This window comes from Muntiacus reevesi, chromosome 2 (assembly GCF_963930625.1).
Source record: "Muntiacus reevesi chromosome 2, mMunRee1.1, whole genome shotgun sequence".
Taxonomy (NCBI): domain Eukaryota; kingdom Metazoa; phylum Chordata; class Mammalia; order Artiodactyla; family Cervidae; genus Muntiacus; species Muntiacus reevesi.
Genome location: NC_089250.1, coordinates 2,485,982 through 2,496,869, shown reverse-complemented (window position 1 = coordinate 2,496,869; position 10,888 = coordinate 2,485,982).

Here is a 10,888-nt window from a genome sequence, read left to right as displayed (position 1 = left end):
AGTTTTCCTGGTTGTCCAGCTTGCAGACAGTGTATCATGGGGCATCTTGGCCAACACTGCCACGTTAGCCAATTCCTCTGCTATCTCCTCTTATATACATCTGTATAAACCCTACTGTTTATGTTTCTCAGGAGATCTCTTAGCTAACTCTGTGCTTGTTTCGTAAGCCAAGAACCTGTGAGCTAAGAGACATTCAGAGAGACTAGAAGTAGGAGTCATTAGTTTTATCTGTCATATGAGGTTTCTTAAAATATCTCCACCTGTTCATCCAGTTGTAAATGTGCAATTCAACAATCAAAAAAGATATTTCATTCCCAACCTACATGTCACTTTCAGTGTATACAGCTACCACAGAGCTAGGTAGCTTTTGCCAATATTCAAAAACGTCAGCAAGTAATGCATTAATAGAACAATAGAAACAAAGGTGAAAGGGCCCAAGATTAGAAATCTCCTGATTCAAACACCTTGCTGAATACTCCTTCTATCGGAACTGCCACTTCTCAGGCAAGATGAGAATCTAAACACCTGGCACCACTGGAAGCCTAAGTTGTGGTCTGATATGTTATTATTTCTCCAAAGGAGAGCAGCTTCTGGAATCACTTGTGAATGACTACTCTAGGTATAATTTCAAAATGATGGTTGGTAGCCCTCTTTTTCCCCCCACACTTTAAGTTTTTTATTTGTGTTGGGGCATAGCTGATGAACGATGCTGTGGTGGTTTCAGGTGAACAGTGAAGGGACTCAGCCATATATACACATGTATCTATTCTCCCCAAAGCCCCCTCCCATTCAGGCTGGCACGTAACGTTGAGTAGAGTTCCATGTGCTATATAATAGGTCCTTGTTGGCTATCCATTTTAAATATAGCAGAGTATACATGACCTTCCCAAAGTCTCTAACTGTCCCTTCCTCCATGACAACCATAAATTTGTTTTCTAAGTCTGTGAGTCTCTTTCTGTTTTGTATATAAGTTCATTTCTATCATTTCCTTTTAGATTCCATATATAGGGGATGTCATATGATATTTTTCCTTCTCTGTCTGACTTCTGTCACTCAGTATGACATTCTCTTCCCTGGTGACTCAGGCTGTGAAGAATCTGTCTACAGTGCGGGAGACCTGGGTTCAGTCCCTGGGTCAGGAAAATCCCCTGGAGAAGGAAGTGGCAACCCACTCCAGTATTCTTGCCTGGGAAATCCTAAGGAGAAAGGAGCCTGGCAGATTACAGTCCACGGGGTCACAGAGAGTGAGGCATGACTAAAGCGACTTAGCATGCACACAGAGATTATCATACTAAGTGAAGTAAGTCAAAGACAAAAGTCAAATATCACTTAAGTGTGGATTCTAAAAAAAAAATGATACAAATGAACATATGTATAAAACAGAAGTAAATCCATAGACATAGAAAACAAATTTATGATTACTAAAGGGGAAAAAGGCAGGGAGGGATAAATTAGGAGTTTGGGATTAACAGACACTACTATGTATAAAACAAGAAGGACCTATGTATAGCACAGTGAATTATATTCAACATCCTGCAACAACCTACAGTGGAAAAGAATCCAAAATAGAATATATACACACACACACACATATGTACATATGTATGTATATATGTAGATGTATACAACTGTGTATGTATGTAGATATATATATATGTAGATATATACAACTGAATCACCCTGCCATACACCAGAAAATTATATAACATTGTAAATCAGTCATACTCCAATTTTATTTTATAAAGAGGCTGTTTCATGTTGATCTAAAGCAGAAGTTTTTTTTTATGTCTAAGTTGTTTTCCCACCTTAACATATGTATTTTATTAAAATGTAGTTGACTTGCAATGTTTCAGGTGCACAGCACGGTGACTTAGCCACACACATACACATACATCACTCTTCAGATTGTTTTCCATCACAGGTTACTACAAGACACTGACTGTAGGTCCCTGTGCCATACAATAAACCTTTGTTGCTTGTTACATATCTATTTTTTAAATTAGAAATCTAGCATTCTGTTAATACTAAGTCAAACAAGAGGAAGCAAATGTCACAACTTTTTTAGCTAGGCAAAAATTCATAAGATTTCTAAAATATGTATATTATACATATTATTTATGTATACACAAGTTTTTCTACTACCCTTGATAGAAGTTTGAGAAAGAACATCAATAAAGAAAAAAAAGAGAGATGGATAAATTGGAAAACATAAAATAAATGAAATTGGAGCACTGACTGTGAAATAGAAAAAAATGAAACAAACTAGATAAAAGTAGAAGATCATAATATAGCCTAGTTGTTTTTAAACATGAATGTTCATTAGAAACATATCTGGAGCTTTGGAGAAAAAAACAATACCTGGGCATTTGTATTTTTCAAAAAATTCCAAGATAATTTTGATATGCATCTGGATTTTAAGTGATTACAGGTTTTTCTATTAAATGGTAGTTTTGGTGATATAGAATTCTGTTATTTTTCTTTTGACCAATAATGATACAATGGTATTGAGTGATTATGTAACACAATAGTAATCACAATAATCACATAGTAATCACAACAGTAAGAGATGTTTACCAGTTTTTCACAATCAATAGCCAGACAAAAAATAAAATATATTAACCTCACAATATAAAGTGATTATGTATGGGGGTCAAGCAGAGTAATGTGGTAGGTGGCAGTGCATACGTGCACATGTTTTCATCTGCCCAGCTGGTCTGTGTCTTTTGGTTGGTGCATTTAATCCATTTACACTTAAGGAGTGTATGTATAATCCTATTACCATTGTCTTAATTGTTTGGGGCTATTTTCTGTAAGTCTTTTCCTTCTCTTGTGTTCCTGCCTAGGGAAGTTCTTTCAGCATTTGTTATAAAGCTGCTTTGGTGGTGTTGAATTCTTTTACTTTTGCTTGTCTGGAAAGCTTTTGATTTCTCCATCAAATCTGAAGCAGAGTCTTGCTGGGTAGAGTATTCTTCATTGTAGGTTCTTCCCTTTCATCCCTTTAAATACATCATGCCATTCTCTTCTTGTTTGTAGAGTTTCTGTTGAGAAATCAGCTGATAATCTTAAGGGAGTTAGTTTGTATGTTGTCATTCTTCCCTTGTTGCTTTTCATATTTTATTTCTGCCTTTAATTTTTGTCAGTTTGATTACTATGTGTATTGGAGTGTCCCTCCTTTGGTTTATTCAGCCTGGGATTCTCTGTGCTTCCTGGATTTGGTTGACTATTTCCTTTCCGGTGTTAGGGAAGTTTCCAGCTATTATCTCTTCAAATATTTTCTCAGGTTCTTTCTCTCTTTCTTCTCCTTCTGGGACCCCTATTATGCAAATGTTGGTGCATTTAATGTTGTCCCAGAATTCTCTTAGGCTGTCTTCATTTTTTCATTCTTTTTTCTATATTCTGTTCTGTGGCAGTTTTTCATTCTTTCCTCCAGGCTATTTATCTGTGCTTCTGCCTCAATTATCCTGCTCTTGCTTCCTTCTAGTGTATTATTCATCTCTGTTTGTTTATTCTTTAGTTTTGTAGGCTGTTGGTAAACTTTTCTTGCATCTTCTCCATTATTTTCCCGAGATCCTGGATCATCTTCACTATCTTTATTCTGAATTCTTTTTCTGAAAGATTGGCCTATCTCCACTTCACTAGTTGTTTTCCTGGGGTTCTATCTTGTTCTTTCATCTGAGACATAATTTTCTGCTTTTTTATCCTGGTTAACTTTCTGTAATGTGGTTTTTGTTCTACCTGCTGTGGAATTGTGGTTGTTCTGCTTCTGTCTGTCCTTGAGGAGGCTAAGAGGTTTGTATAAGCTTCCGATGAGAGGGACTAGCAATGGGACAAACTGGGTCTTGCTCTGGTGTGTAGGGCTTTGCTCAGTAAATCTTTAATCCAAGTATCTGTTGATGGGTGGGGCTGCGCTCTCTCCCTGGTAGTTGTTTGGCCTGAGATGACCCAGCCCTGGGGTCTTCGGGCTCTATGGTAAGGTTAAAGGCAACCTCCAAGAGGGCATATGCCAAGGAGGACCGTCCCGGACTTCTGCTGCCAGTGACCCTGTCCCTGTAGTGAGGCCTTGCTAACCTACACTTCCATAGCAGACCCTCCAACACTAGCAGGTAGTTTTGGTTCAGTCCTCTGTGGGGTCGCTGCTCCCTTCTTCTGGGTCTTGGTATGTGCAAGATTCTGTTTGTGCCCTCCATGACTGGAGGCTCTATTTACCCCAGCCCTGTGGAAGTCCTGTAATCAAATCCTGATGGCCTGCGAGGTCAGATTCCCTGGGGATTCCCAGTCTGTTTGTCGGATCCCCAGGCTAGGAAGCCTAGCATAGGGTTCAAACCTTCACAACAGTGGGAGAACTTCTTTGGTATTCTTGTCCTCCAGTTTCTGGGCCACCCACTTAGCAGGTATGAGATCTGCTTTTATTGTGACAGTGGCCCTCCTACTGTCTCGCTGTGACTTCTTTGTCTTTGGACTTGAGTTACCTTTTTTTGGTGGGTTCTAGCATCCTCCTGTCAATGATTGTTCAACAGCTGGTTGCAGTTTTGGTGCTCTAACAGGAGGAGATGAGCACACGTACCTCTACTCCGCCGTCTTGAACCAGAAACCCCTGCTGTTTGTGGATTCTTTGATGACAGCCATTCTGACCTGTGTCAGGTGATATCTCATTGTAGTTTTGATTTGTGTTTCTCTAATAACTAGTGATATTGAAAATCTTTTTATGTGCCTATTGGCCATCTGTATATCCCCTTAAGAGAAATGTTTATTCAGCCAGCAGGGAAACCCATGCCACACTAAAAAGTATAAAAATCCATTGGTTCCTTGATTTACCCAATGATAACTCCAAGTTCTTTTTTCCTGGGGATGGTCTTGATCCCTGCCTTCTATACAATGTCACAAACCTCCATCTATAGTTCTTCAGGCACTCCGTCTATCAGGTCTAACCCCTTGAATCTATTTCTCACTTCCACTGTATAATCATATGGGATTTGATGGAGGTCATACATAGCTGAATGGCTAGTGATATTCCCTACTTTCTTCAATTTAAGTCTGAATTTGGCACTAAGGAATTCATGATCTGAGCCACAGTCAGCTCCTGGTCTTGTTTTTGCTAACTGTATAGCGCTTGACCATCTTTGGCGGCAAAGAAGATAATCAATCTGATTTTGGTATTGGCCATCTGGTGAGGTCCATGTGTAGAATCTTCTCTTGTGTTATTGGAAGAGGGTGTTTGTTATGACAAGTGCATTATCTTGGCAAAACTCTGTAGGCCTTTGCCCTGCTTCATTCTGTACTCCAAGGCCAAATTTGCCTGTTAATCTAGGTGTTTCTTGACTTCCTACTTTTGCATTCTAGTACCCTATAATGAAAAGGACATCTTTTTGGGGTGTTAGTTCTGTGAAGGTCTTGTAGGTCTTCATAGATTCATTCAACTTCAGCTTCTTCACCATTATTTGTTGGGGCATAGACTTGGATTACTGTGATATCAAATGGTTTGCCTTGGAAACGAACAGAGATCATTCTGTCATGTTTGAGATTGCATCCAAGTACTGCATTTTGTACTCTTTTGTTGACTGTGATGGCTACTCCATTTCTTCTAAGGGATTCTTGCCCACAGTAGTAGATATAATGGTCATCTGAGTTAAAATCACCCATTCCAATCCATTTCAGTTCACTGATTCCTAAAATGTTGACATTCACTCTTGCCAACTCTTATTTGACCACTTTCAATTTCCCTTGACTCATGGAAAAAGAAATGCAAAAGGGTAAAATGGCTGTCTGAGGAGGCCTTACAAATAGCTGTGAAAAGAAGAGAAGCAAAAGGCAAAGGAGAAAAGGAAAGATATGCCCATTTGAATGCAGAGTTCCAGAGAATAGCAAGGAGAGATAAGAAAACCTTTCTCAGTGATCAATGCAAAGAAATAGAGGAAAACAATAGAATGGGAAAGACTAGAGATCTCTTTGAAGAAAATTAGAGATACCAAGGGAACATTTCATGCAAAGATGGGTACAATAAAGGAAAGAAATTGTATGAACCTAACAGAAGCAGAAGATATTAAAAAGAGATGGCAAGAATACACAGAAGAACTATACAAAAAAGATCTTCATGACCCAGATAATCATGGTGGTATGATGACTCACTTAGAGCCAGACATCCTGGAATATGAAGTTAAGAAGGCCTTAGGAAGCATCACTATGAACAAAGCTAGTAGAGGTGATGGAATTCCAATTGAGCTATTTCAAATCCTGAAAGATGATGCTGTGAAAGTGCTGCACTCAATATGCCAGCAAATTTGGAAAATTCAGCAGTGGTCACTGAACTGGAAAAGGTCAGTTGTCATTCCAACCCCAAAGAAAGGCAATCCCAAAGAATGCTCAAACTACCACACAATTCCACTCATCTCACACGCTAGCGAAGTAATGCTCAAAATTCTCCAAGCCAGACTTCAATAGTACATGAACCACGAACATCCAGATGTTCAAGCTGGATTTAGAAAAGGCAGAGAAACCAGAGATCAAATTGCCAAAATCCGCTGAATCATCAAAAAAGCAAGGGAGTACCAGGAAAAACATCAATGTCTGCTTTGTTGACAGTGCCAAAGCCTTTGACTGTGTGGATCACAACAAATTCTGGAAAATTCTTCAAAAGATAGGAATACCAGGCCACCTGACCTGCCTCTTGAGAAATCTGTATGCAGGTCAGGAAGCTAGAGCTGGACATGAACAACAGACTGCTTCCAAATAGGGAAAGGAGTATATCAAGGCTGTGTATTGTTACCCTGATTATTTAACTTACATGCAGAATACATCCTGAGAAACTCTGGACTGGATGAAGCACAGGCTAGAATCAAGATTGCTGGGAGAAATATCAATAACCTCAGACACCACTCTCATGGTAGAAAATGAAGAAGAACTAAAGAGCCTCTTGATGAAAGTGAAAGAGGAGAGTGAAAAAGTTGGCTTAAAACTCAGCATTCAGAAAACTAAAATCATGGCATCTGTTCCCATCACTTCATGGCAAATAGATAGGGAAACAGTGAGAGACTGTATTTTGGGGGGCTCCAAAATAACTGCAGGTGGTGACTGCAGCCATGAAATTGAAAGACACTTGGTCCTTGGAAGGAAAGTTATGGCCAACCTAGACAGCAAAACGGACCACCAGCCCAGGTGGGATACATGAGTCAGGTGCTCGGGCCTGGTGCACTGGGAGGACCCTGAGGAGTCGGGTGGGGAGGGAGGTGGGAGGGGGGATCGGGATGGGGAATACGTGTAACTATATGGCTGATTCATGTCAATGTATGACAAAACCCACTGAAATGTTGTGGAGTGATTGGCCTCCAACTAATAAAATAATATTAAAAAAAAAAAAAAGAAGGAAAAAAAAAATAAATAAAAAGCAGGGGCATTACTTTGCCAACAAAGGTCCATCTCGTCAAAGCTATGGTTTTTCCAGTAGTCATGTATGGATGTAAGAGTTGAACTATGAAAAAAGCTGAGCGCCAAAGAATTGATGCTTTTGAACTGTGGTGTTGGAGAAGACTCTTGAGAGTCCCTTGAACTGCAAGGAGATCCAACCAGTCTATCCTAAAGGAAATCATCCCTGAATATTCATTGGAAGGACTGATGCTGAAGCTGAAACTCCAATACTTTGGCCACCTGATATGATGAACTGACTCATTTGAAAAGACCCTGATACTTGGAAAGTTTGAAGGCAGGAGGAGAAGGGGTTGACAGAATATGAGATGGTTGGATGGCATCACCTACTCAATGGACATGAGTTTGAGTAAACTCTGGGTATTGTTGATGGACAGGGAGGCCTGGTGTGCTGCAGTCCATGGGGTCGCAAAGAGTCGGACATGAATGAGCAACTGAACCGAACTGAACTGACTGAACTCCAAGTTCTGCTTCCCTGAAGGGCACCATGCATGACATGACATTTCTTTGGTTTCGACAATTTTTTTTTTAGTTTTTTCCATATCACCAAAAATATATGTGTGCAACTATGTCAATTTTAGGCATCTCAATACTTTTTTTCTGCTATGGTAAACAGAATTTAGCTTTATTATACAATCTGCCAACTGATAGAAAGAATGTGCTTTGAGATTCTGAATCTCCAGTTTTGTCAGTTTCTTACCTCTTAGCTTCTGTTTTTTACTTCTGTAAAATAGAGGTATGATGATAACACCCCTTGTGCAGAAGGAGTTCACACAGCAGGCCTGAGACTATCTTTGAGTAACCTAATTGCAGGATTGGCCCTTTACTGGCATCTGGAAACTTGGGTTTTAGGAGGGTTCCCACTGTTCCCTGATAATAATGGCTCACTGTGACTAAACTGTTTATCCAGACTATTTTAGTCTCTGCTGAACCCATGTTTCCTTCTGGAGTTTGGAAGTTTGGCAGGGACCAGGCAGAGGTGCCCATGTGAAAGTTACCGAGTAAAATCCTCAGGCACTGAGTCTGTCCCAAGCTTCCCTGTGTGGACAGGATTTCCTGTGTTGTCATAATTCAGTGCTAGAGGAATGGTCACATCCTGCCTGAGTCTGCTGGGAGAGACCACTGGGGGCTCGTGCCTGCAGACTTCGCCCATGCACCTTTCTCCTCTGCTGGTTCTGCACTGTATGCTTTCTCTGCAATAGATCATCGCCATGAGTATCACTCTGTGCTGAGTCCTGTGAGTTCTTCCAATACATGAAACCTAGGGGTGGTCTTGAGGACCCCCCACCAGAGGATTGTTGTGAGTTTTAAGTGAGCTCAGACACATTGGACAGTTAGCACTTTTCCAGACAAAGTGGGTGCTCGTCCAAAAGAAGAAGGTCTTTATCAAGCAGGTGTGGATTTGAGGAGGGTTCCATACTATCTTTGGCCTGAATGTGAGATTCCTCAGTGCTATTAGGGGAATGGACATCACTCATGGAATGTCACTATACACTTTGGATGTTCCCTCTCTGCTTTTAGTCATGAGTGAGCTTCACAGGAACATGACTTTAGGACTTACAGCTTCACTTTCTTTTTAAGTTGCTTCTTCTTTAATTCAAACTTACTAGACACCTAGAACTATATTTACTACCATTTAAATTACAGTTGTATAGTATCACATGATGAAATGTAGGCAAATTAATTCAGCTGTGGGTTTCCTCTGTCTTATTTTACAAGAATAGTATTAGTTCATTAATATTTTCTTTTTTTATATTCTCACTTGAATGCCATAGCAACCAGTGGGAAATTCACAGTCGGGAAGGAAATAGTAAGACATTTCTATTCTGGTTCTAAAAATGTTTGATCTAATATTCTCAGTGCTTGTTCAAGTATGAATATATGCAAATCCTCAAGTGATTTTTCTACAACAATTGTCACCTGGCTTCTAAAAATGATCATAAAGTTTATTAAAATGTCAAGTGGATTCAGCCAATGCATCACCAAATTGTATTTCAAATGTATTTTTATTTTCATAAAATAATACTGAGAGATGGTGTATAGAGTCACTTACTTATTTGGCATAATTTCTTGGCCACTGAAAACCTTCTAGGCCCTTGACAAGCCAGAGGATAGCATCACAATTAAGACTCCACTGAGTGGACACCATATAACAGCTAATATGGTTACCCAGATGAGACACTGTTGGTTGAGACTGTGAAGCAACTAAAATAGAGAACAGTGATGGGCATCTGAAGAGGCAGGGGATGGGATCATAATCAGTTAGCATTTTCTGTGCAACAGTCTGCTCCAAAATGTAATGGCTTAAAGCAACAGCCATTTTATTTACTTTCTGATTCTGTAGGTTGATCCCGTAGGTCTGGCTCAGCTGTTTGCTGTTTTTTACTTCCTGCTTGTTTTGACTGGGCGCAAAAGTGGATAGCTCCTGGTCAGCAAGACAGCTGTTTCCAGGGCTTGTTGCCTGGGCTGATGAGTGACTGGGTTACATGATCTGTCACCCCCTAACTAGACGGCCTGGCCTCGTCCTCATGCTGGCTGGTTCCTAGAGCAGCATGGAGGCAAGTCCCAGGGGGCAAGCACGTTCCAGGCTTGGGTCATAATTTCTGTTGTCCTTTTGTGGATTACATATCCTGGTCCAGAGTCAGTGCTGGAGAGACCGACCCGAGGGCTGGACCCTGGCAGGCGGGAGACACCGGGGCCACTCCTGTGATGGTCCGCTGCCGCTGCAGCCTTTCCTTCTTCGTGCTCTGTCTGAGGTGTGCTCAAATGTTGGAAATCAATTGACCAGTATTCATTAACCTAATTATAGTAAGGTACTTAAAGAGTTTTAAAAACATGTCATTATGTTTTGCAAGAGAGACAACATGTCAAGGTATTTTTGAGCCCTTTTTATCTTTCATTAGCTTTTCATTGTCAGCTTATGTGAGTTTGCTAAATGAGTTTGAAGCAAGCACCAGGATGGATGCGAACATGGGTTTTGATAAAGCCTGGGGAGTTAATGCTATGAAGACTCCAGTCCCTGTCAAGGCTACATATGCCGTGCTGTGGTCTGAATGTGTCTCTCCAAAATCCGTGTGTTGACATTCTAATCCAAACGTTGTTTAGTCACTAAGTTGTATCTAAATCTTTTGTGACTCCATGGACTGTAGCCAGGCTCCTCTGTCCATGGAATTTTGCAGGCAGGAATACTGGACTGGGTTGCCATTTCCTTCTCCAGGGGATCTTCCCAGCTCAGGGATCGAACCTGCATCTCCTGCGTTTGCAGGTAAATTCTTTACTGCTGAGCCATCACCAAAGCCCCAGTGTGATGGCAGTAGGAAGTGGGGCCTTTGGAAGGTGATTGTCCCTTGAGGTCAGAACCTCATGAATGGTATTAGTGCCCTTGTTAGAAAAGACCAGTGCAAGCTCCTTTGTCCCTTCCAACATGTGCTGCTGCTGCTGCTAAGTCACGTCAGCCGTGTCCGACTCT